Source organism: Passer domesticus, chromosome 3 (genome assembly GCF_036417665.1).
Source record: "Passer domesticus isolate bPasDom1 chromosome 3, bPasDom1.hap1, whole genome shotgun sequence".
Taxonomy (NCBI): Eukaryota; Metazoa; Chordata; class Aves; order Passeriformes; family Passeridae; genus Passer; species Passer domesticus.
The window spans coordinates 106,048,140-106,073,369 of NC_087476.1; the positions used below are offsets into that span (position 1 = coordinate 106,048,140).

At 40.2% G+C, this 25,230-nt stretch overlaps 2 long non-coding RNA genes across 4 annotated transcripts in view; one reads left to right on the forward strand and one right to left on the reverse strand.

Moving 5' to 3' along the window:
- LOC135297385 (uncharacterized) overlaps nt 1-25,230 on the reverse strand; it is a 26,621-nt gene continuing 1,391 nt past the window's right edge. For both annotated transcript variants that reach the window (XR_010359395.1, XR_010359394.1), the window contains exons 2-3: nt 23,440-23,569; nt 1-4,152 (exon numbers count right to left, since the gene is read on the reverse strand). This is a non-coding gene — a long non-coding RNA (uncharacterized LOC135297385). The remainder of the gene's footprint in view (nt 4,153-23,439; nt 23,570-25,230) is intronic.
- LOC135297386 (uncharacterized) overlaps nt 16,562-25,230 on the forward strand; it is a 16,756-nt gene continuing 8,087 nt past the window's right edge. Inside the window, exons 1-2 of one of the 2 annotated variants that reach the window (XR_010359396.1) lie at nt 16,562-16,750; nt 17,887-17,929. This is a non-coding gene — a long non-coding RNA (uncharacterized LOC135297386). The remainder of the gene's footprint in view (nt 16,751-17,886; nt 17,930-25,230) is intronic. The other variant, XR_010359397.1, reaches the window with a different exon arrangement.

Sequence of the window (25,230 nt, forward strand, 5' to 3'; positions counted from 1 at the left end):
CTCATTTAACCTTCCTTTAATGGAGAGAAGTCCACAGGGAATGAATCAGGAAGACAAGGGATTTGCATGATTCATGCATGAGAATGAAAACAAATATTTGATTTGGGAGAGAAGTAACAAGTTTGGGGAAATGCATTTCCATTCTATGGAACTGAAGTTTTTTTCCCTAAATAATCATCAGATTGAGGATACAAGAATCATGCCAACATTAGGTTTTTCCCAGGTTACAATGTTAGTAAAGTGAAACTTGAGTGAGTGATTTAATCTTTATTAAAATTTTGCTAGCACAATAGAACTAGAAATATTGCTGATACTAGATTTGGAAATAATTAAACACTGACCAATATATTGCACTTTTAAAGCATTTGTAAATGTTCTCTTTCGTGTATGTTAGGCAGCCAGAACAATTCTTTTGTCAATCCACAACAGTGCTCCCAAGTGTAGAGATTATATTGTTGGTTTGAGATGGTAAAGAGCATGACTAGCTGGAGTACAGCTACCCAAAGTATGTTTTAAACAGGAGGACACAGCTGGTGTGTTACAACTCCTGCATGAGTGCTACACAGTTTCTGTCAACTGAGAACAATAAAACTTGATCTTAATTTCTGTTGCAAAAAGGCACAGCTCTGGTGCCCAGCCTCAGACAGGATTTGCCATTAAGTCAGCGTTGGTCAAAAAGGCAGAGCTCCTTCAGTTAGAACATGACCTGCAGAAATAACACAGCTTTTCAAAGACAGTTTGGTCTTTGACCAAACCCTGTGCATCTTGTAGAACTTGACAGGATCATGTTGAAAAGGCTTTAATGCAGGATTTTGTGTAAGTGACCATTGACTTCAGAATATTCACAGACACACGAGGAAGGTTGGCTGACTTCTGTTAGAAGATATGTCCTGGAGGCACTGCTAGAGATATTTCTTCTAGTGGAAACAGACATGAACATTGAAGATTAATTTGTAGTGTAATTTTTTTTTCTAGATTATCTCTGACTTTTATCATGAGCTTGACATCATCCATATGGTCTTCATAAATTTATACTGCACAGTTAAAGTTCTTTGAGGAGTTTAAGTTTAAAGCAGAATTGAAATATTTTAAAGGACTTTATAATGACACACGGGAAGCACAGCAAATCCCTTGATAGCCTAAATGGATGGAAACATTCTAGAGTACAAATGAGTTAGACATTAATTCATGGCACCTGGTGCAGGCTTGGGGAATTCTATATGTTTGAAATAGTTCCACAGCACAAGCAATCTGCTGGACAGTAGAAATGTCCTTTCAGCCTCTCCTCACTCCCCAAAATGAGTGTTCAGGGGAAGAAATCTTTCTTCTTTTGCTGTCCTCCCCATTGCAGCCTTTTTATTGTCAAAGAGGTTGAAGAAATTGTAGGACATTCCTCTGTGTACTGCAAGTTATGGAAAACGTCATAATAAGAATTCAGAACCCAGGAAAAAGACTGATTCACATTTAAAAGATTGTAGACTAAAAATGGCTAAGTGCAGCTGGCCATAGAAAGAGGGTTTAGGATTACACATCTGCTGAAACAAGTGACCAAAATGCCCAAAATGTCCCATGGTAGTTAGAGCCAGGAAAACTTTCTATTTCCTTGGATGCTCAGTTAAAATTAAATCAGGACTTGGAAGCAGGTTTGCATCTTTTGTTTGAAAGAACAACTTGAACTAAACAGGGTATTTTTAGAATTAAAAAGAACTTCTATATAGTGTTATTGCTGGAGAATCTTCAATTGTCCTCCACTCTCATTTTTATTTCTAAGAGAAAGGACAGTAGGACTGGGGATTCCAGGATCATTCAGATGTCTCCCCTTCCTCCAAATGATCAGCAAAAGCTGAAACTGGTATTTCCCCTTGGGAATAATCTTTTTATTTATGTATTTATTATTATTTTTGTGGATGAACTATGTGAAATAGCTTTACCTTTCCCTGTATTTCCTTTGATTGAAACCAAGTACATCCTCTTGCCGAGACTCCAGGCTGAGAAAGTCCATGTGCTGCAGAGATTTTGGCACATTGTGATGGGTTCACTTTTGTGATGGGTTAGCTTTGGCAAACACCCAAATTTCCATCCAGCTGCTTACTCATAACCCCTCTCCATGGGGCATGTGGCATAGGATAAGAAAGCTCATTGGTCAACACAAAGACAGGGAAATTGCTCACCAGTTACTGTTGTAGCAATACAGACTTGGAGAAAGTTAATTTAATTTATTCCCAATTAGAATAGAATCTGTCAGTAAGACACAAAGAAATACAAAGATGTATCCTCCCATCCCCTTCTCTTCTCTCCCCTCCCTTCTCCTCTCCAGACTCCTGTAGATGGTCCCCAAGTGGTGCTGGGGGGGCACTTATGGTTGTTAGAGGTTTGGTGATTTCTCTCTCCTGCTCTTATCCTCTCACACTTTTCCTGTGCTTTCATGCGGATTCTCCTTCCAGTCTGCAGTCCCTAAGGAAATAACTATTGCACCCTGGGCTCTCCATGGGCTGCAGCTCCTTCAGGTGTACCTGCTCCTACTCTGACCTTGATGTTCCCGCTGCTGTTTCTCATTCCTTTAGTTCTCCTCTCTCTGTCTCTGTGTTACCTTGTCACAGAGGCACCATCTGATGAACTTGTCTGCGTCCTGCATGGGTCTGGTGGAGCCAGCTGGAGCTGGCCGTGTCTGTCATGGGTCAGCTCCTCATCTCTTGGCTCAGACCTGTAGTCCTGCCTCTGCCAACAACTCGCTGTGGACACGCAAGACAACTTTGAAGTTAGGCAAGTGAGGCAAAAGTTTGTCTGTTCTGACCAGTTAGCTTTGGAATATGAACAGTTTTGCTCACTGCGCTGTGACTAGACTTCACTGTGACAAGACTTCTTTATGATAAACAGGAGAGCTTTTTGTGTTACTGGTAACTAGGTCTAATTGTTTTAACTCTCCCATTCAATTCAAAGCATGCAGTGACTCACCCAGACTGCACCCCTTGTCCTGCTGTGTCCCAGGAGAGCTTTTGTTAGTCCTGCAGCCATGGGGATTTGGGCAGGTGGCACATAGCTGCAGTTCTTGGCATTCCTATCTGAAAGCGCTTCCTGCTTTTCTTACTAAAAAAAAGTTACATAGCTCTTTCCTAAAACAGTGTTGCCCAAGCACCTTTGGGTGATTGTTTTAGATTCTTCATGAATACCACTTTCTGAGCACTAACCTTCTGCCCAGGCTGTGCTGGATTTATTTGAGCTGTGGGAGGACAACTGGCAGACAGCTGATGAAAGAGTTGCTGTGAGGTGGGCATAGGAGCTCCTGCCCCACCATTTTCTTTGTGAAGACTAAAGGTGCAAGGGTGTCAATCATTTTCTGTGCATGTCTGAAAAGGCTCTCAGAGCTCAGTATTTTTAGCTCTTTAACAGATTATCTTTTTTATTTTTAGAGGTAACAATAGCTCTTAGGTTAAGAGGGAGACAAAAGCTTCATTAGTTTTAGAATTTCAAATTAACTCAGTAAGGGATTGAGGAGATTTTTTTTCACAGAAGCCTGAAGGGTTGCTTAAAGGATGTTGTGAAAAAGAAGGGAAAACCTCCAACTTAGGGGGTCTCTGTGCTCATGATATACATACAATAGAAGATATTTGTTGAAATATTTTCCTTTTTCTCTAGTGGAGGTTTTGCTAAGGGAATGTCATCTCCTTACTCTCCTTACTCTCCTCCACACTCTTTCCATTTTGTTTTTTTATGCTTACCTCATCCAGATTTTTGTTGTTATTTATATTGAGAGCTATTCAGGCTGTTATTTGTTTGAGTTTTTCCTCTCTAGGATATGATAAATTCAACCACTTTCTTGCAGATTCCCTGCATCAGGAAATTCAATTTCTACCATGATAGGGTTTGGGAATGGAAGCTTTTTTTTTTTTTTTTGTAGTTGAAGTAAAAACTTTTGTGTGGAAGCTAAACTTTTGATGAAGCTCATTGATGCATGATGCTCATCCAGCAGATCCTGAATGTATCAGTAAATCTTGGCTGCTCCAAGAGAGAACACTTGGGACACAGAGGACCAGGCGTTTTGGTGTCTACTCAGGACCACTGCATTTCCATGTGGCATTTTGTGTTTTGTCTGGGGAATGTTTTTTGTTGCCATAACTGAGTTGCTGCTGAAATCTTCTTCCTTTGCTCTTTCTATAACGTGCAAAAGAGAAAGAAAGGAAGCAAAAAACCGTATATTAGAATTACACTGAGCACATTTCTTTTGAAACTATAATTTATAAAAATGAGTACATATGATTTTGCAATTATAAATATGTGAAATAAATGCATTAGTTAAGAAGTTAAGCTTTCAAATATGCTAATTATTAACCAAATGCATTTTACAGTGTTTTAATGACCACTTTTTCACATTGTGTTAATATCCATTAGCTATATTCATACTAGTAATGCTAATATTGTGCAAAGCCATTAGTTAGCTTCAAAGTCAATAATGGATAATACTGATTCCAAGTCTTCACTGCACTAAAAGATACATATAGGTTTTTTTTTTGTTTTTTTTTTTTTGTTAGAGTGGGAAAGATAACCTGAGTTTTCACTTGGATATTGTCAATGAATCTGTTTGTGAATGTGGAGTCAGTTATTGAGAGGCTATGGACAAAATACTGACCTGCCTCAGCCTACTCAAAAGCAGAAATTGGGTTCAAAATGAATTGCCCTGCCTCAGAGGAGGGCTCTGAATATATCTCTTCATGGACTTTATCTCAGCTGCCTTGTAGATAGAACTCCTTCACTAGTAATTTCTCATTAAGAAGTTTCAGCAACACTTCTTAGACAAGATGTTTTTAAGGAAAACTCTGGAATATTTCATTTGCTACATTATCTGAATAGATTTTCAGACAGTTTATCCTGTTATTCTTCCTCTCAAAAACATTCACTGTTATTTTGTCAAATATCTCTCTAAGATGTAATCATTGTTTGGGTGGGGGATTGAACTAGGAATGGTTATGTATGTGCCACATTTTGCTCTTTGCTTTTGGAAAACTTTTATAAGATTATTTGCAAGTAAAATATTTTATGATACTAATATCAGGAGCATTTTATGCTACTAGTAAAATGTGTCCATTGTTTTAGAGGCTGGATTGTAAAACTAACCATATATCCTGTAAATCAACAAACAGAAAGAAGAAGCCTCCGTGGTTGTCTCAGATATTAACCATACAGATTTTAGTAATAGGGTGTCTATGTTTAATTTTTAATTTATTTAGCCACAATATCTATTCTAACTTAAGGCTTACAAAATGCAAATATTGAAAAATTCTTTAAAACTGAACACATACACAGACATTTGACTTCCAGCTTGGTATGTTTCATCTGCTTCATCTCCTTTTGCAGGGTGTTAACTTCTGGGAATAAACTGCTCTCAGCTTTAAAAATGAACCCTTAGCCCATGTGTTCATGAAATGGATTGAGCTCATTGTGGCACTGATTTACTGTAACTAGATGCAAGATTGATGCATCCAGGAGAAACCATTCCACATATCTCATCTGTCTCTGGAACTGCCCCTTTAATCTCTTTACTAGATTTGATTCTTCTCTAACAAACCAGCAGATACCTCTAGAGCAGGTGAGATTTTTCTTTCTGTGAAAGACCCAGATGGGATGAGCAGAGTTATTGTGGACAGGACAGATTAAAATGTCTCAACTTAGTGTAAGCATCAGCAGAAATGGGTTTGGGGAAAAACTACTTTGTCTTCTTATTCTTGCACAGACGACAGGAAAATGGAGTGGAGGGAAAGAGACCCAGCTGCATCCTCTTCCTGTGATCCTCATTCTCCGTTTCTTTGTCCTCCTTCAGGCTGTGATGTGAAGACTGACTTATGGTGGGGCTTTGGCTAGGAGGCCCCGTAATGAAAATAAAAGCATTGCATAGCACAATTAGAAAGTTGGTGGCCAATACAGCTCTGTAGAGGATCATGGAGTGATTCCTTGCCAAAGTGAACTAAATCAGAAGTAACTCCATTAAAGCAGGCAGATTAAAACCTATTTGGAGGAGATCAGAAGTGGGCCTTGTGTGGGAAAACACAAAGCACTTCAGATAATTGTGTGGAGAGTAGAAAAAAAGTAATATCCTACCTGACAGAAATCTTGATAACCTGGAAAACTAGGTGAAAGCCAGGAATGTAAACATCCTGTCTTGAAAAAACAACAACAACAAAAAAACCAACTCCAATCTCTTGACATTTAAAGAAGACTTGATCTCCTAATGAAATAAATATCAAAGAAGACCTAACATATCTGAATAGTGCTTGTGGAGGTTCCCCAGGGAAGGAAGAACATGCATAAGAGCAATCCTCCTTTGGTGCTGGGGAGGAAGGGACTGCAGGCTTGGGAAGCCAACCTGGAGCAATCAGACAGAAGAGCAATGATAACTTTTTATTTCATCCTGCAAGTCAGTGGCTTGGACTTAGCTCCATTCATCAGAGCATGGCTCTAATAACACCAGGTCTGTGGGTTCAATCCCTGTGTAGGTCATTTCGTGAAGATTTGGGCTTGAGATTCTAGTGGGTTCCTTCCAACTCAGAATATTCTGTGAATCAGTGAAAAATTTATTCACAAAAAAATTCTCCTACAGAAAAAGGAGAAGGATGGGTATTAATTTCCTGCAGATCAAGGAAATACTTCGAAACAGAAGGCAAGTCTTCTGGGGTTTGGATTCTAGAAGCAGATTCCTCTTTCCAAAAAAAAAAAAAAACAAAACCAAAAACCCAAAAAAACCAAACAAGAGTTGGGTTTAGTCCACGGTACTGCCATTTGGGGACCAACTGTAATCTGTTTAGGCTCATATTCTGCATTTGCAAGTACTAGAATCAAATGCTGACAGTTCCCACTAGTGCGTAATTAAATTCTTATTCCCAGTTGAAGCCATTGGCAAAACTTTCACTGACTTCAATAGTGCTGGATTAAGCTTTCACTGAATGTCATGAGAATTTGAAAAGCAAAATCAATCCAGATTTTGCAAAGAGCCGCTTGTCTTTGTTGTGGATCAAACCAAAACCATAAAGTAAAAAAAAAAAAAAAAAACAACCAAAAAAAACCCCCAAAAAACCCCAACAACTTTGCCATGAATAAAATAAAAATAAGGAATCATGTTGGTATCCTGAATACTTTCCCAGAAGATAGACAAACTGAGTCACTTGGGGGTCTACAGTGATAATAAGAATTTTCTAAGTACTGCATAGCAAAAAATATTGGTTAGTATGTTCTTTTTGGCACAATCCTTCTGGCAGAAATGTATAAATTTATTTTGTTGTTGCTCAAGAGCTCCTGGTGAGTAATTCCTGCTCTGCAGATGGTATATGATGTAGATGATTTTTCAAGTCCAATTTCATACTGTAGTGCTGTGGTTTATCACAAAATGTTTTGCTGTAGTCTAATGGCTAGAACTCTGAGAAGCCAGATTCCACTGTTAAATTTCAAATAAATCTCATCCCTTCCTAGGTGTATCCCTCATTATAAATTTGCAATTTAAAACCAATGAGAAACAGGAGTGCCTGGCTGTAGAGAAAGTTCTTCCCTTCCAAGCCCCATCCTACACCACGTTGAGTGAAGGCTGCAGAAGTTTGGGAAACTGGTAAGACTGCAGAGATTTTTCTCAGAGAGAGTGATACAAAATAAGTATAGTTCATTTTACAGTAACCCCCTCCAAAAAAACCCCAAAAACCCCAAAAAAACAAACCCAAAATAAATTCAATAGAACAGACTAACCATATGTAGAAATAGCAAATGTATTCAGTCTATTAATAAACCACAGTTAGAGATGTGTGGAATGGAAGGTGACCTGAGTTTCCCTTGATGATTTAGGGATTATTCTGGTGCTCACTGAACAGAAGCTTGTCAATAACTGCTGCTCCCAAACCTATGCTTTGTCATAGCAGTGACCTCTGGTCCTTGCTACAATTCCCTTAGGAATTGGACCATCAGAACGAAAATCTGATCAGAAGGAAATTCTACCAGGAAAGATCAAGAGTCCATTTCTTCAGACATGCAAAGGCTAGGAGAAACCCCATTAACAGGATTTGCTCCTGCTCTGCTGTAGTTACAGCCCTAAGAGAGGACTGGACTTTCCACTCTCACCAACTGAGCTATAGAGGTAACACTTCATCCTTCAGTCCTGTCTTTGAGTTGTCAACATTTTTCTTTGGCTTTAATGGTGACATAATGGGCTAACTAGGGCTTGGGCAGATACTGCATTTCTAAGGGGGGCACCAGAATAGGACTGCAACTGCTGTGATCACTCACCAGCATGCCAGGCGTGGACTGCCCTTCTTGGCAAGGGGCTTTCTCTCCTGTCCCCCACTGCCCCAATATTCCCAGCTCCCCAACCCTTGGATAGAGAGAGTTGTCAGCCTTTCTCTTAGCTACACCTCAGTCTCCTTTTGCCTCCCGCTCCTGCCTGTCATGGTCCAAGGTTTCTGGGTACACAACTACAGTTTGTAAATATGGCTAAGCTTTCTGACACCTCTCATGGGAGTTTTATGTTGTTTATCAGTAATTTCTGATTACACCTAAAGATTGGAAAACAGGTATCCAGTCAAAATGTTTTTACTTAGTGTGTTTTGCCTTCTGAGATACTTTATCCTTGCTTTTATTCCTATTACATTTCCACAGTTTTCTGGCAGGTCTGTTTTCTTTTTCTGAGTGCGTGAATTTTACCTATCAGATTGCACTGGAGAAGAAAACATTTATTTTAAAATGTTTATGGGAATAAAATAATAATGCTATTATCTACACTCTTGATTACCAGGATTATCTCATATATATACAGATCCTCCAGATAGGCAGATTAAGTGATCAGCAGGTTCTTAGTGGGCCCCAGGCTCAGAGCATACACTAAAGAGGATCAAGCCTGCTTAAATTCATGTGCTGCTTTGCTAATGCCCCTGCTCTTTCTCAGGAGAATTTCTGAAATATGTTATCTGGGTCCCAGTGAGTTGGGTAGACAGTCTTTGGTTTTGATGGACAATAAACTGGGGCTGACTTGGAGCAGTAATGTGTAAAGAAACATGTATTTTGCTTATGTGGGGCTTGAGCCATCTCAGTCTTTCACATGTGTTGGCAGACCTTGAGTATCTTGTTCTTACTCAATGTTGCTAACAAATGCCTCTAGAAACTAGTGAGAATGCCTCTTTGTAGCCATTCACAAATTCAAGGTGTTTGAGGGAGCTCAGGAGAGGGCCAGCTGGGTCCCTTAGAGAAAGAAAGAAAGGAAGTGGAACAAAAGCTTTTCCTAACTGATTCAACAATTTTTAGGCAGGCAATGGGACTTGCTTATAAAGAAAGTTTCTGAGAAGCTGACATTTCTCCATGGCCCAGCTAGCATGTAGCAATTTGAACAATGAATATAAGAAACCACCCAGCAAATATGATTTATCCACCAGCTCTAAAAAAAAAAATACACGATTGCTTTCTGACTAGGATATGTGCTGTGAATTGCTTAAGAACTGGGAGAAACTTCCTTTATAGAGCTTGAAAATACAATAACATAGAGATGAAAGTCTCCTTTAGAATTAATGATGGGGACAGAACTGAAGTGACATCCATGTTGAAATGCCACTATCTTAAGTTGTTATTTTCCAGTTACTGTGTTCCTGAATGTGCCTGTGGCTCCCAGTCTTTGTCATGTCTGCTAGCAAATATTGGAGCTAGAAGATGACAAGAAATGTGCAGCAGTGGAGAGTGTTATGGGGTAGGAGTGAGCTTTTGACACTCAGCCTAAGAAAAAAATAAATGGAAAGATCTTTTTGCTTAAGAATATAAAATTACATGGAAATTGGGGTTGATAAAAGAGAAGTAGACAAGAATGGGTGAATAGATAAAGTGCCTTGAAAGGAACAATGAGGGTGGATGCAACTGTTAAAGAAGGGAGGACCTGTGGATGTGAGAAAAACTTCACTGTACCTCATAAACAGAGGTAGAAGACTTGAGTTTAAAATTCAAGAGCAGGAAATAATTGAAAAAGGGCTCTAGAAAGTCGAGGCAGCCAAGAATAAATGACAGTAATGTGAGTTCAGTAGCAGCATTTTGAAAAGATTAGGCTGTAGTGATTTCATCGGGTAACATTCCTCATTTCTCTTGTTTCACAGGGAGGAGAGTAATCTCTCATTTATTTATAGCTATCCCACGTGTGAGATGAAAGTCAGAGCTGGTTATGTTTGGCTCCAGAGTCCACCATAGGTATAGGATCCTGTGAGAAATCCTTACTTATAAGGTCTCTAATTTTATGCTCTGGCAAACTTACGCCACAGCAATAAACTCCTTTAAGACCCAGTGACCAACCCAGTTACAATGCCAAGCTGCCCAGTTTAATTCGATCCTCCAATCACTGGCTTTTGGTGTGGGAACAGTGCTATGAAGCAGAGGTACACTTGTATGACTACATCCTGAGAGTGAAAGCAGTCTTCCAAAATAACTTGTGTCTGTCCTTTTGGTGGTCTGCTTAATGACTTCGCCCAAATAAAAGGAGCATACCTTCTAAAAACATTATAATGGAGGCAGAAAGCAGTGTTGTCTCCCAAGGGCAAAGCTGAGAATCAAAAAAAAAAAAAAAAAAAAAAAGCACTGTCAAGCAAGACTCTTCTTTCTGTTTTTAATTTCAGAAAAGCTAGTTTGGTAAAGCTTGGACTGGATGGCTTTCAAATGCAAATCCTCCAGGCTACTTTAGGCGAATTTGATATCGTCTTTGAGTCAGACTAGTCTCTTAAAATGCAGCAGGACCAAAAAAGGACTTGTGATTAAGGAGACCGCACATCCTTGGTGTCCTGGAAGCATGCCAGGGTATGAGATGATATTTCAGTCCTTTGCATTCCTGAGAATGTCCTTTTGTCCCATGAAAGGCTGACATCTTCCTGTGTCATAACGAAATGATGAGACAGAGAGGGAGGTGTCTGTCTAATGAATCAGTCTGGAGACCAGCTAGGTCTGCTGGTAGGGTGATTGACTGTTGCTTTTCTGGGCTCTCCAATGAAGGGGTGTCGGTCTCTGATGCTCATTCCTGTCCTCTGGCTGCCCCCTGTTGGCTGGTCCACCACGTCTGCAATGGACCTGGCATCCCCCATGTGCAGTACTTGGAAAAGGGCTGGACACAAATGAAAAGGATTTTCAAAGGCAGTCATCACTGAAATTACAAAATCATCTTTTTGTGTGTCCCTTAATGTGACAAAAAGTGCGGTGGGGTTTTCTTTTGTTGTTATTTCTGCTTTTTCTCTTGCCAAACACCCTATGGTTTAAGTTTAAAAGGCTGATGGCTACACAATTAAAGTTTTGGAATGCAGTGCTAGAAGCTGGCGACTGCTTTCATTTCTGCTTAGATTTACTTTCATTTCTGATTAATACTTTCTTTCAGTGGCTTTCTTGCACACAAAAACATCCTGTGCCAAAATCATTGCTAACTTTGTAAGTATAAAATGGCTGCATCTGCTAAAAATCACCCTCATATGAAACAGCTGCATCCAAAATTCCAGACAGGTAAACTCTTCTCAGGTTATATTAAACTTATAGAAATGTGAATTCCAGAAGTTCTACCCTCAGCTATTCAAATACAAGTTGTACTGCAGTGGGTGGGAACTTCAACAAGCTTACTGAGGGGAGAATTGAGGCATTTCTGGGAGCTGAGAAAGACGTCATTTTTCTGCTACCATAACCTATCTCCCCATAGATCCTCCTTTAGAAGGACATGAGAACTCTCTTCCTAGATTAGAGGGCCATCTAGCTCAGTATACAAGGCTGACAGGGCTACCCAGCAGATGCTTAGGAAAAGTATATCAGCACAGGGTACATATAACATGATCTTTCCTTCAGTGCATCCTGTTACCATCCAGAAGCCGCCGTTTTTAAGACTTATTATGCAGAGCTGGGTCATGTCTGTCACACGTTATAGCCACCATGAACTAACTCAGAGTCTAAAAGTTGCCCTGTTACTCGCAGATATTTACCAGTAGCATTGCTAACTTTGTGAAATCCGTGCAGCTCTAGATGCTCGTCTCTACTGTTATTTGACTAATATATCATAAGTAACGCAGTGAACTAATCTCCAATTCTGGAGCACATTCCAGTTCTATTTTCTCAACTAAAATCCTCTCATGCTCCTCTTTACCATGGTGTGTGTGGGCAATTCACATCCAGCTGTGGATGGCAGCTGGCCCACCTCACAAGACATCTCTGTGCAGCTGTTTTTTCAAGAGATGCCAGGTGGTCAGTCACTTGACAGGCTGTCCATGTTGTTGTTTGTTATGGGCAGAAATAGTGTTCTGTGAGCCTCTGCAGTGGTGAAATATATGGAATGACGGTTCTGGTTCTGTTTTGGCCCTTCCAGCAGAAGCAGGAAGATCCCTCTTCATGACTCCATGCTGTGTGTAATGGACTTGTCTCCATGATGGATCCCAAGGTGTCTATAGTGGTGATCACAGTAACTTAGATGTTACCCTTACCAACCTCATCATGTGAGATCACACTACAAGGTATAGAAGTTAGAACTATTTTTCAAGCTCAGTCAGATTGCCAGGAACAGCAGCAATCCAAGATGCAGGACTTTATCAGGCCTCCAATTTAAAGTGACCATGAGGTGAAATGGAGCCAAGAGGAGCCAAGTAAGAACCTCCAAAGACTCAAGCTGTCATAAAGACTGTGTCCTTTTAGCAGAGGATGCATAGGAGACCAAGAGAAATGGGATAAGCCACAGTGCTATGACACATTTTCCCATGAGAAGCACAGCCTTACTTCCCAGGCTTTCTAAGAGTCCTCTCTGGTGGCTGTGCCAATACATTCTGCACTGAACCCCAAGACAGCTGGAGGACAAGTAATCTGACCTACCTGGTAGCAATGTGAGACTTTTCAGCAACTGTTGACTACAAAAGACAAAGATCATGCTGTAAAGCAGAATCTCTCTTTTGAGACAGGAAATGGACAGAAATAGGATTCAAAGTTGATGCCCAGAAAAGGTAATGGAAAAAAAAAACCATGCATGCAATCTATGAGCATGGATTCTTTGGTCCAGCAGGTGCCAGTCTGCTGCATTTGCAGATGGTATATCAAGGGAGCCCCAATGGCTAGTTAGAGCAATTCCTGCACTAATGTGAACAGAGATTTTGATTTCACGGTCTGAAATAAAATGACCCAAATATAATTATGCAAGCTTATTAATTTATTTGCTATGGGTCGGTAACCCTTCATAGTCTACAGCACGAGTTACAAGAAGGGCCAGGGGGATTGAAGCTCAAATTTAGCAGAGTCGGATTCCTATATGGAAATTGGAAGAAACGAAGCACTAAATTGCATGTTTTATGATGATATCTTATTAGGAAAAAATTAATGCCCAAGTTTCAAAGCACCAAATTCATTCTGAACAGAAGCAGTATAAAAAAAACAGTCTCATGAAGGTTTGAACTGAATGATATATAAGCAAGTTACTTCCCCCTGTCCAGAAACATGGACAAACCTTCAAAGTTACCAGCTCAGGATGGCCAATATAACATGGGCTTTCTGTTTGCAGAGGCAATTTCTACAGTGGTGCCAGAGATAGTACTGGCAGATCTAGTAAAGCCAGGGTACACATAAAGCATGTGTCTTGGTTTTGAGACAAGTTTCAGGAGAAAGTGCCCTGGAATGAGCATTTCCTCTAAGCAGAAATGGCTTCAATAATTCCCTTTTCTTTTACCAATGAGAGAAATGGATACCAGGGGGTGAAAGTGAAAAAAACCACAGTTTATTAACAGAAAGAAAAAAAAAGTGTGCCCACAAGGCACAAGAAAAGAAAGAAAAAGAAATTGAATAAATGCTAGATATTGAAATTGTGCATGGCAGCCTGTGTTCCTCTTGATGACATCTGATGCTTTGTCCTCAGGGCTCTGTGAGCATTTTAGATTTCACTGTATGGAAGTATTAAGGTCCTTCTCCTACAAAACGGGAACAAGGTTATTGGATCAGACTTCTTCCATTCCCAGTGCAATAGGCTGTTATGATATAAGGTGTGTGCACTGAGTGAATGACTATGGTCTAAACACACGGCACTATGTTTGGAGCCTTAAACAAGACAGAGAACGTGTCCCACACAAAGTCAAACAGAACAGGGATGGAAGATTTCAGGAATTTAGTCTGGGTGCTGCCAAACACATGTGGAGCCTTTGTTGACACTCGCAGGAAACTCTTAAATCTGTCTGCCAGAGTGGAGAAGCCACTTGATCAATGCACAGATCACAGAATCAATTAGGATCACAGAATCAATTAGGATCACAGAATGTTCTGAGTTGGAAGGGACCCCAAGGTTCATCAAATCCAACTCTTAAGTGAATGGCCCAGATATTACAGTATACTTTTCTCACATGCAAAAGCTGGCCCTGTAGGGCCTCCCAGCTGGACCTAGAGGTAGTTAGGACCTTCACTTAGAGCACCTCACAAGGGCACAAACTTTGACCACTGCGAACTTGATTTGAGCCTGAGAGCCAAAAGCAAGGGAACTGCACACCTGTCTCAACTCTTCAAACTACCTCTTAAGGGCTTTTATCTGACATGATAATACAAAACACTATTTGTGTTTCTTCCTTCAAAACTGTCTTGATATGTGTGATGGAAAATCAAGGGAGAAAACTTTCCAACGGGGATAAAAATTAAACCTCATTCATTTTTCCCTACTTTCTCTGTTCATGAGGAGGTTACATATGCTGGCTATGTCAGTGTCAATGGTGGAGTTCAAGACTTCACCTCAAAAGACACTTCATACCTAAGTGACATTCTGGTGGCCTCCATAACATAGGCCTGCTCATAAACTTAATATTAGACAAGATGGTTAAGTATCTTTCCTCAGAAGTGGGACCTGTGAGGGTAAACCCTTTTAGGTACAAAGAATATAAAATTGGAACTCACTAAGGTGATGGGAAAGGACTATGCCTGAGGTGTGATAATGTTCCAGTTCCTCTTCCAGAGTTACTACTGGATTCTTTGTTTGAGGTACATACATCCAATGGGAGATAGCAAGTTCCAAAGCTCAGCATAGGCTTTAGTATTTATAGAATTTTTTGTGCCATATACTGTTATTAGGACTAACCTTGATAATGGAAATTTATCTATCCTTTTGATGGAAAAAAGCCTTGCTGTTAAATTAAATTACTGCCTTTTTTTAAGAGGGTCTGGACTACTACACATGGCTGTAATGCTCTCCGAAATTGGAGTAAAGATGATGCATTTGATTTAGGCAATAAAACTGAATCCTGCAGGTGATTATTTGATTGCAATCCATAGAAGTTTATTATAGAAATGAAAGAAGGAATAACAGCATCACTTTAGAAGAAGATAAAAAACCCCTGACCCTAATCTCCTCTCTGCACTGAAATGAAACCCAAAGTTATTCCAAATTAATTTTATAGAGGGAGTCTTTATCAGGTCTCTACTCATGCTTGACATTTTACCAAGTTCTTTCTCTCCTGGTGCTTTTCTCATAGGATACAATGAAATTTAGCATTAATAAATTGCTCAGGGTCTTTTGTAAAATCCCAGCTCATGGGACCTTCACCTTCAGCACCTTTTTTGCTTGTTCTGAAGATCTTGTTGCTGAACTCAGATCTTTCATCAGTCTCTAGCTGGGATCTGTTTGCCATTGCATCCTAATCCCACAACTTCCAGGGCAGATAAAAGTCCCTGAGGATGCTTCAGCAACACAAGACACAGTGAGCAATGGGGTTTTGATGGTGGTGATAAGGGGCATGCAGAGAAATGTGAAGACTGGTTTTTGCCTCAGTGGCTTCTGTGCAATATAGAATCATAAGATAGAGTCATTTATGTTGGAAAAGAGTCTAAAGAACATGGAGCCCAAACATAAACACAACACTACGAAGTCCATGCCTAAACCATGTCCCTACAAGAGCATACCACATCCAGTAGTATGTGGTACTTTTACCTTACTACAATAGGTAGCACAGATAAACTAGCATTGCAATGCCAGGCTTGAGGGATGCTCAGTGCAGCTGCAGCAGAATGCAGCAAGGCATGGATTGCACTTTAGGCTGGAGGTGCTGAAGTAGCTCACACAGATCGATGCTACATCACCTTCACCCTTTAGGGGTATACAAGCTGTCTGGTTTAAAGTTCTGTCTGCATGATCTCTGCCTTCAGTGTTGTGTACTCCATGGTTGTAGAGAAAGAGTGGGAGCAGGGATACAGAGGGCTTTGGTTAAGCATTGAGCTAGGGAATAGATATAAGCCTTCAATTTTTCCTGACTCTTGAGATGTTCAGTGGTAATGCTCAGCTCATATGATGGAAACTGTAGGAGCAGAAAACTGACTCTGCTTGGGGAAGAGGCTGGGTTGACAATGGTTAAGTTATATAAGCCCCCACTCTCAGGAGAACACTTAGGAGAAGCCCACTCACCATGATTGCATGGGCTGGTCATTTAAAAAGTGGAGTTCTTATCTGATAGCTTTTCCACAATTTTTTCCCCTTGAACCTGCATTTGGCTGCCAAAGGACAGCTGATGTACTGGTGGTGCTGCTCCCACAGTGCCACAGTCATAACTCTTCTGTTGCATAACAGAACTCCTCATCAACACCTCACGGCTGCAGGGTCAGGATTTAATTAAAACATCATAAAGATGTCTTTGGGGAACTGGACACAATATTATTCTGAATGCAATGCAGTATTGCAGGAAAAATGTGACTCTGTCTGCTTGTGCATGCCCAGGGCACAATTCAGGTGACCAATAAAGACTAGCCAAAACATATAGGATCGAGTAGATGATACAGAGTAAGCTCAGTTTCTCAAAATATACACAAGATGTGCCAATTTCCAGAATGATTTTGTAAGCAGCATTTGCTTGAATTCTACTAGAAAATAAAATGATGCTGCCAAAATAAGAGTGCTGAAGCCTGAGAAGGGGAAGGAGCAAAATCAGTCTACCTACTTGAAATCTTGTTTAAAGCACCTTAAAAGGTCTCTGATGTCAGGTAAAGGTTGTAAACATAACTTCCAAAAAATCCTGGGAACATAGTTAGTGACTAATTCAATTAGTTTCATTTTGTTATGAAATACCAGAGTATGAAGTGGAGAAGAACAAACTGCTACCACAGTTATCACCGTGCCTTCACCTAGAAAATGACAAGGACTGTGTACACTTCTGTCTCTGGTCCACTCCTCTTAAGTCCAATTTGTGGTGTCTCCTACACCCCTGGTTTTGACCTTTATTCCTGAAAGAGTTGATTCACCACCAGATAACTTACATTTCATGCTGCCATAATTCCACTGATCTCAACCAAATACTGTGAAGTTATTTGGTGATGATAGAGCAGTAGTTAAAAAAAATAAAATTGTAAGAGTCTTATGGATCCTTTTTGATTTTAAATAGTTCATTTTAGTGGTTCCACACTTGAAAATTCAAATGATCCAATCAACAGATTGACAACAATGCCTTTGTCACATTTTTCTGGTCTGTGTGTGTGAGAGAGAGAGAAGGAGGGGAAGGGGTAGGGGTTGTCCTTGAGTTACCTCTTTCCAGCCTGTCTGGGCTCCAGCTGGTACCACTGCTCGCTGGTTCCAGCAGCAGTGCTAGGTCACTGCCCATAGGATAAGGCACTTTATTTATAGTTTTGAGCCAGAGCTGCAGAATGCCAAGGAAGAGAAGGACCTGTCACTGCCTGCCATTGCTGCAAATGATGATAACTCTGTTGATTTCAGTGGCATCATGCAGCCTCAGAGCCAAAGAGAATGCCTGACTTAACAGGATTGGTTCCTGTGTGACGAAGAACAATTTTATTCTCCCAGCATCCCTGGATCATATACAAAGGGTTACACAAAGAATTGCTAAAGGAAAGAGAATGTGATACATCAGCTCTTTGGGATTGGTGATAAATTTTGTATGACATTAATTTCTTTTTTTTTTACAGGAAAAAATTGGAGAACAGTGTTTCCTTTCTACCCCAAACTAAGGTACATGGCCAACTTTTTAAATATACATATTCAAATCAACCATTTAGGAAATTCGCAGCATAAGCCAGTCAACCCTCACTAAGCCGTATTTCCTTTAGTAGCAAAAATCATATCTCTGGTGACAATATTCCATTTATTAGATTCTCAGGGGAAATAAGGGATAAGAACTGTAAAGATGAAGTTGGTAGCCAAGGTTGAGGATAAAGACTCAAAAGAAACCCATCAATTCCCAAGGGAATGTGCAAATTCCTCTAACAGACCTGTGTCATCTTTACTGGAAGCTGTTTAAACATGACTAAGACTGTGAATGTTTGGCTGTACAACTGTGCCTCTGTTAGAAGCTAACAGTGGGTCAAATGCCTCACATTAATTACTGCCAGGGCTTGGGGTGCTTGGGAGGGCTTTTCTCATCCTTCAAACAACTTCTCCCGTGCCACGGTGATGAATGGCTACTTCACTCCCTCAGCAGCACCAGTTCTTTGCTCTCACCAGCCAAGGGACTTTCTCTGCCCCATTGAGTCTGAAGGATTTAAAGTGGAGGCTTTCATCAGATGTCCACAAAATGCATTTCTGCTCCTTGCACTTCTTCATAAACTACTACTTGTGGTCCACTTGTCTTTCATCACATAAAACTCCATTTCCAGTGCATAGATTCCTTGGGTCTCAAGAAAGTGTGTGCTCTGAAGCACTAAATTTCAAACCTCAGCATGGGACTCACGAGGATCACGTGTTATTTTGCTGTCATTGTCTTCCTTGGACTTTTCACACCAATAACTGTAATGGTTTTTCCAACATTGTAAGATGTAAATTTGAGTATTAAATATTATAATCACAGTTTGGATTTTGTTTTCTTCTGTCTCACCTGTGGCTCATTTTCACAAGTTGTTGTTTGTTGTATAAAAGATTCTGCCTTGTTTTTTCCTGAATATATTGCTGTCCTGGTTAATAGGCAATGATAATTATGTTAGTATAAAGAGAAGTACATTTTTTTTCTTCATATTATACACCTTGCTTAACTGCATTTGGCTTGCCTCTAATCAGAAGCTGGTTTTATGTGTTCCTTAAGGAATAATTAAAAAGTGGGGGTTTTCTGTTTATTTGGTTAATTGGTTTGGTGGGGGGTTTCAGCAAGCAACAAGGAAAAGTTTTCTCCACCCCACAGGCTGTCTATGAACTCACATGTACAGGCAATTCCTTCTTTATCCAAATTTGTAATTAATTCTAAAGGACACGAGGTATTCATCTGTCTATCCATCTATTCATCACCACAATTATTTATATTGCTCTGTTTGAAAAGGTTGCTATGAGCATGTAAGTGACATGATATTCTCACTCTACTGAGAGGGTTTGTCAGTCAAATGTGGTTGGTAGTGTGCATTGCTGTGCAGAATGTGGATGCTTTGCTTTCTCTGCAGTACCCAAGAAGATCCCATATATCTGATAGTTCATGGTCCTGCTGATTGAAAACAGTTCTAAATTTACTTTCTGAGGTAATCTATTGATAGTGTTTTTCTCAGGATGTTTCATTTCTATGTGTCTTTTTGAGTTTGCAGCTGATTAATATGCCAGAGAGTAAACAAGTCACAGCTGCCCGGTCTTACCTCCTACCCTTCTGTCCCCCTCTCAGGATAGATTCTTTCCAGTCTCTGCTTCTCCTGTTCCTTTTCTTTGATTTTTGCAGGAGTCCAAAGGACATGGAGAGAAAGAGATGGGTAACCCCACTTTCTGAGATGAGGAAAAAGATCTGCATTTTTTAAATATAAGGATGGAATAATGTAAAGGGAATTTGGGATCTCATCCATCCCTTCTGGAACCATGTTTATGACCTCTGAATCTTTCCCTAGGAAGGTTCTCTGAAAATTAATATGGTTCTGTCACAGGAGTAAGTTTTGTTGGTTTTATTATTTTTTTTTTTAAATTAAGAGTGCGACATGACATTTGAAGTCTAAATGATGCAATGGTTTCAGAAGTGATCACTATCAAAAGGTCTAACTGGTTTCATTTACAATTCTGATACTCTGAGATACTCTCAGATAACTGAGAAAGTCACCTAAATCCTGAAATGTGTAACTGAAGCCACACATATTTGAAACCTCAGCTCTTGGTGTTTACAGATCATCACCAAATTACATACAAATAATGAAACTCCAATACCTAGAGTTGCTTTCTCTAGATGCTTCTAATGCATTTACCATTGCAAAAATCCACTCTCAGCAGTGAAACATGGCCTGATTTTCTTTAATGTTTAAACTTTTTACAGCTTTCATAAAAAAACCCCAAATAAATATAACAAATAAATAATGTTGAATGTTGTTACCAATCAAAATATAAAATGCTTTTATTGTACAATAAGGCAGTGATAAAACCAACAGAATAAGAGTCAGACAGAAAAGATTAAACAAAAGAGTGTCTGGTTTTGGCCAAGGTTAATTTTTCGTGGTTATGTGGAGGCAGAGCCTGGAGCTGTGTGGGTGTGGCCAAGATTCTAATATTATTCCATATCATCTTATGTCATTGCCAGGAGCTGAGGGGAAAGGGATCCTTTTGCTTTCAGGAAAAAACGGGCATTCCTTTATGGTCAAGAGACAGCATGGTGGGCAAAGGGTCTGTCCACCATTTTTTTTCCCATCATCCCAGGTTTGTTGAGCATTTTGTATGTAAATCACCCTCTCTTTATACATTTCTGTGACTAGTAGGTTGTTGTTACTGTTAATTTTCTTACCTCGTTGCTGTTTCCAGTAAATTGTTCCTATCTCAGGTCAGGATTCCTCAATTTAGTACTACCCATAGGAGAAAAACAAACCATGAACCACTCCCCTCCTTCCCTTCAATTACTTTTTGCACAGTGACACAATTTGGTTTTGAGCAGTGATGGGCAGTGCTTTCACACCCACCCAGTCAAAGCTAGGCTACAACATGGTAGTCAGGGCACTCTCAGCAACTGCAGAGTGAAATGTCATCATCTCCCAGCCTCTCATCCAGCATGCAAATAGTATTTTGTAATGCTGGTGATGCTGTGTTTTCAGATGAATTTAAGGTTTCTAATAGGTTTCTAATATGAAATCATAACACCCAGTTCCAGTGTGCCTGAGGAATAGGTCCTTGGCTGCTTTATTCTGCATACCCTGTTCTGGGCACAGGTATGCACAGGTAGGCTCCAAAGTAGGAGCCATGGGAGACTGTTCCGTGGAGTGACAGTGCCAGCTGGTTAGGGGTTTTCCAGAACCAGAGGGACTGCATTGCTCTGTGTCACCCTGGGGCAAGTCAGGAAGTCTGGTGTTTGCTCTACTCCCAAGATGAAGTAAAACTCTTGAGAGAACAGAATTGACTTGACTTCTCCTTGTCTCTTCATATAACATGGAACTGGACGTTGTCTGTCAGTACTTGTATTGTAGATCTCTCAAGCAGAGACATACCTTTGCATTCTACACAGATACTCTGAGTTTATGTGGATAAAAGCTCCCTAAGGGGGGACCATGGCCCAGATCCGATAAAATATTCAGGTTTCTCACTTCCCACTTAAATCAATGATCAGCTATTAACTGCCAAGCATTTCAGAAGTACTCCTGGTGCCATGGAAAGATCAAGGAGGAGCAAGACCTTAACTTGGTAATGAGATATTTGTAGAAGGAATGAGGTATTTCCGGAGACCAAGACATATACAGGGTAGAAAAATAGACCAATAGAAAGAAAAGAGCCATAAACATAGATTCTGGAATTAATAAAAGACTCTGTGCATGCAGAGTATTGTCTGTGTGGACAGTGATTAGAAGAAGAATGAGAAATCAAGAGAAACACTACTTCTGGTTTAGTTCAATGATACAATTCTTGCATTACCACAGAAAATCAATCTGAATTTGGATTGTTGGAAGAGTTTAATTTACATTAAAGCACCAACAAGCAGCACCAATGGCGATAACAGTAAAAATCTTCGTCTCAGATTGTTTTGAGAAACAACATAAAATACCGTAAAAATTGATGTAGCTGGGATTACCCAAGTACACTTGGAAGAAGCAGGAAAGAAGGTGATCTGAGGAATAGTATCAGAGATTTGAAGTTTATAAAAAAAGAAGTTTCTAGAGAAAAAAGTGGAAGACTGAGGAGATAAGAGATATAAAAGCCAAGGGAGAATAGGATTTGAGGTATGTTGAAGTCATCTGAGTGAGCCAGAAGGGTGAAATATTTGACAATTACTAAGGTCCTTTTCTGCTATAGAGGTATTGGACAGAGTCTACAGTGGAAGTGGAGGAAAGGACTTCTGATGTTTACTGCAAGAAGCATATTCAATAAAGCTGAAGAGGAAAAGAAGAGGGTAATGAGAAAGCAGGGAGTGGAGGAGCAGAGCCAAGATTATTTTTTCTTTTTTTTTTTTTTTTGTTTCCCTAAGACTTACTATGAAAAAGGAGTAGGAGGAGACTAAGCTGCTGAGGAGTAAGCTGCAGAAAGGTCTTATAAGAGTTTGTGTCATGAAGTGAAGCATCTGTGGCAGGTAGATGGGCTGTAAGAGCAGGGGAAGCATCAGTGCTTGGCTGAGAGCTGGCTAAGAGGAAGTAAAGTGGATGGTCCTTTCCATGGGCAAGAGGAGTTATGAAGGAGCTACAAATGTGTTAAAAACAAGAGGGAACAACACATGAAGCTGAAGATCAAGAAAGCTCACTGATACTGTGGCTGACGTCTCAGATGAAAGATTGAGATGTAAAGAACCAGGAGAATCCAGAGTTAAGATTAGAGGAAGGCTGATGGCGGGGAATTGGAGAGATAAGAGATGGCAAGAAAAGTTGAGGTGAAAAGAAGTATCAGCTAGAGTGTGGTGTAGAGAACAAAGAATGAGAAAGGGAAGGAGGAAAGACTTAGAGGGGAGTCAAACTTTTCCACCACAGCCAAAACCAGGAAGGGGAGACGGAGAAAAGGCTTCTGTAAGTGAAGGTAGCTGCAGACAACAGACAGAGACTTAATCTTTGCCAGAAGGAGGTTTTAATAGCTCCTGGTGGAAAATTAGGAAAGCCTGCTTCCTCAACTCCCAGAGCATAAAGGAAGGGAGGAAGACAGAATAAACAGTGTCTGCGAAGGACTTAGATACAAGAGGACAGGAATGTGCCAGAAGGAAAGATAGTAGATTATAATCCTAAAGATTGTATTTTCAAAACCTCATTAACCATATTCACAGCAAGGCTGTGAGAGATTGAAGCATAGAAGGAAGGTTTCAGGAGATACTACTTTAAAATATACCTGCCAGGATCTAATTCTCAGAAAATCATTTAATTTCCCCTGACGTTGTCTGGATAGAGTTCAAAAGCCTTTTAAATCTTGTTTTGGCCTTCTGCCTTTATAACTGTTTATTTCCTATGACTTTTATCCAACTCAAACTTTGGGGCTATTTCATTGAGCTGTTTAAAATTCAGCTGAGACATTCTGTCTTTCTTAGACCAATGTCTTAAATGACTGGAACTCCATAATGGTATGAACTTTTCTGTGATAAGTGAAAGAAAACGGTCACGCTGGTTGCTTACCAAAAGCCTGGTGTCAGACAAGACAGTCCAACTTACAGACAACCTTCAAACAGAGCTGGTAGCAGATGAGACCTTCTGTCCTGCAGGCTTTTGATACAGTTCCATGTGTTTTTTTAATCTAAAACTGAGACTGAAAAGTAAAAATATAAAATTAAAAACTTTATATAGCAGTAAAGTTCTGTGAAAAAATTTGTTGTAACTCAAATTTAAAAAGCATTAACCTCTACTTAGTCACACATTTACCTCCAAAAGGGAATTAATATCTCTGGAGCCTTTGAGGCAGAGTAGTGCATCTGTGGCAGATGACACCTCAGAGAGTAGAGGTTTTCCCAAGTGCCATGGTAGGGAATTGTTATGTGGGAATATCATCACCATCACAGCAGTTATGTGGAGAACCCAAGGCTGTTTGAACAGAGAAAGGCCTTCTAAACAGAGCAAAATATTTTTTCTGCAGGGGTTTGTAGAAACAGTGTTTTTCTAGGTGATCTGTCCTGGATGGCTTCACCTCAGAGGTGTTTCTACCCGAGAAAGAGCATTGCTTCCTGTGTGGGCTTGGCTCACCTCAGCCAGGACTGGCTGGCAGAGGAGGGCCTTGGACCAGGATTTTAGGGGCTCCAGAGGGCCTGGAAGCACCTGGCCTGTTATACTTAGAGCCAAAGTAGGAAATTAGAGATGACCAAGAAAAATAGCTATGCCCTTTAGGTTTTTCTAATTTTTTTTTCTTCCTTAGTATATAAAATAGCCCTAAAAAGTAATTTAATTTTTCAACTCTTTACATTGACAAATCTTTTTTAAATTGTTCATTGAAACCTGTTGTAGTCCAGAAGCAAAGTAATGAAATGGAAAAGTCAGAAGATTCAAGTGGAGGGAAGCTGAGGAGAGAAAACACCTCAGGCAGGCAGTTCAAAATTCCAGTGATGCTTTTCTTAACACCTATTTATCTTTAGTGGATTAACAATTTAGGTAAATGGCACCAGGGTCAAAGAAATACCACCTAAGTCCCTGCAGCTGTGGAGACACAGAGACCACATAAGTTCTCAGTGGGCATGTCCACCTGATTGATGATACTGAAACAACTGTATCAATTATAAGTCCTGCTGGTTTTAATTTTGGCTGAGATCTGTATAAAAGAACCTTCCTGTTGCACTGTGCAAGTTTATTGAAGCCAGTGAGTTGGTTTATAATGAACTGAAATGTTCGTATTTATGTTATTCCCACCAGCCTGCACCTGCCCAGGAAGGAAAGGGAGGATTTCATAATCAGGGGAGGTTCACCAGAGACTGTCTTGCCATCAGGAATCACAAGCTTACCCTCCACAAGCAAAGGCACAACTGTGTGCAGGGCTGAGTGCCCTTTTGGCAGGGGTTTAACCACAGACTGGCCTAAACCACCCAGGAAATCACAGCCTCCTAAGCTTTCCTTGGTCTTTGGGTTTTACCACATGGACAAGATCTGAGACTCAAGGTCCCCTGCTAAATGGAAGCAGAACGAGATATGGTATTGGAGTCTTTTTAAGCAAAAGAAGGAGGAGGAAATACTGGCTCAGGGCAATAAATGTCCCTCACTTTATCTCATAGGATTGGTTAGAAATATTCCTAGTGGATCATCTTCATGACAGGAACTTCCAGAAGAACCTCAGGAGCTCTGGTGTGCAGATTCTCCTGATCTTGTCATAAAGGGAGTTTCATATTTTGAGACTAACTGCAGGTGGTTCTGCACGTGTTGGTAGTTTTGAAAAAGGTAGGGTTTGTGTTCACCCTGTTAAGCTATGGCATAAAGGTTTGACTTGGT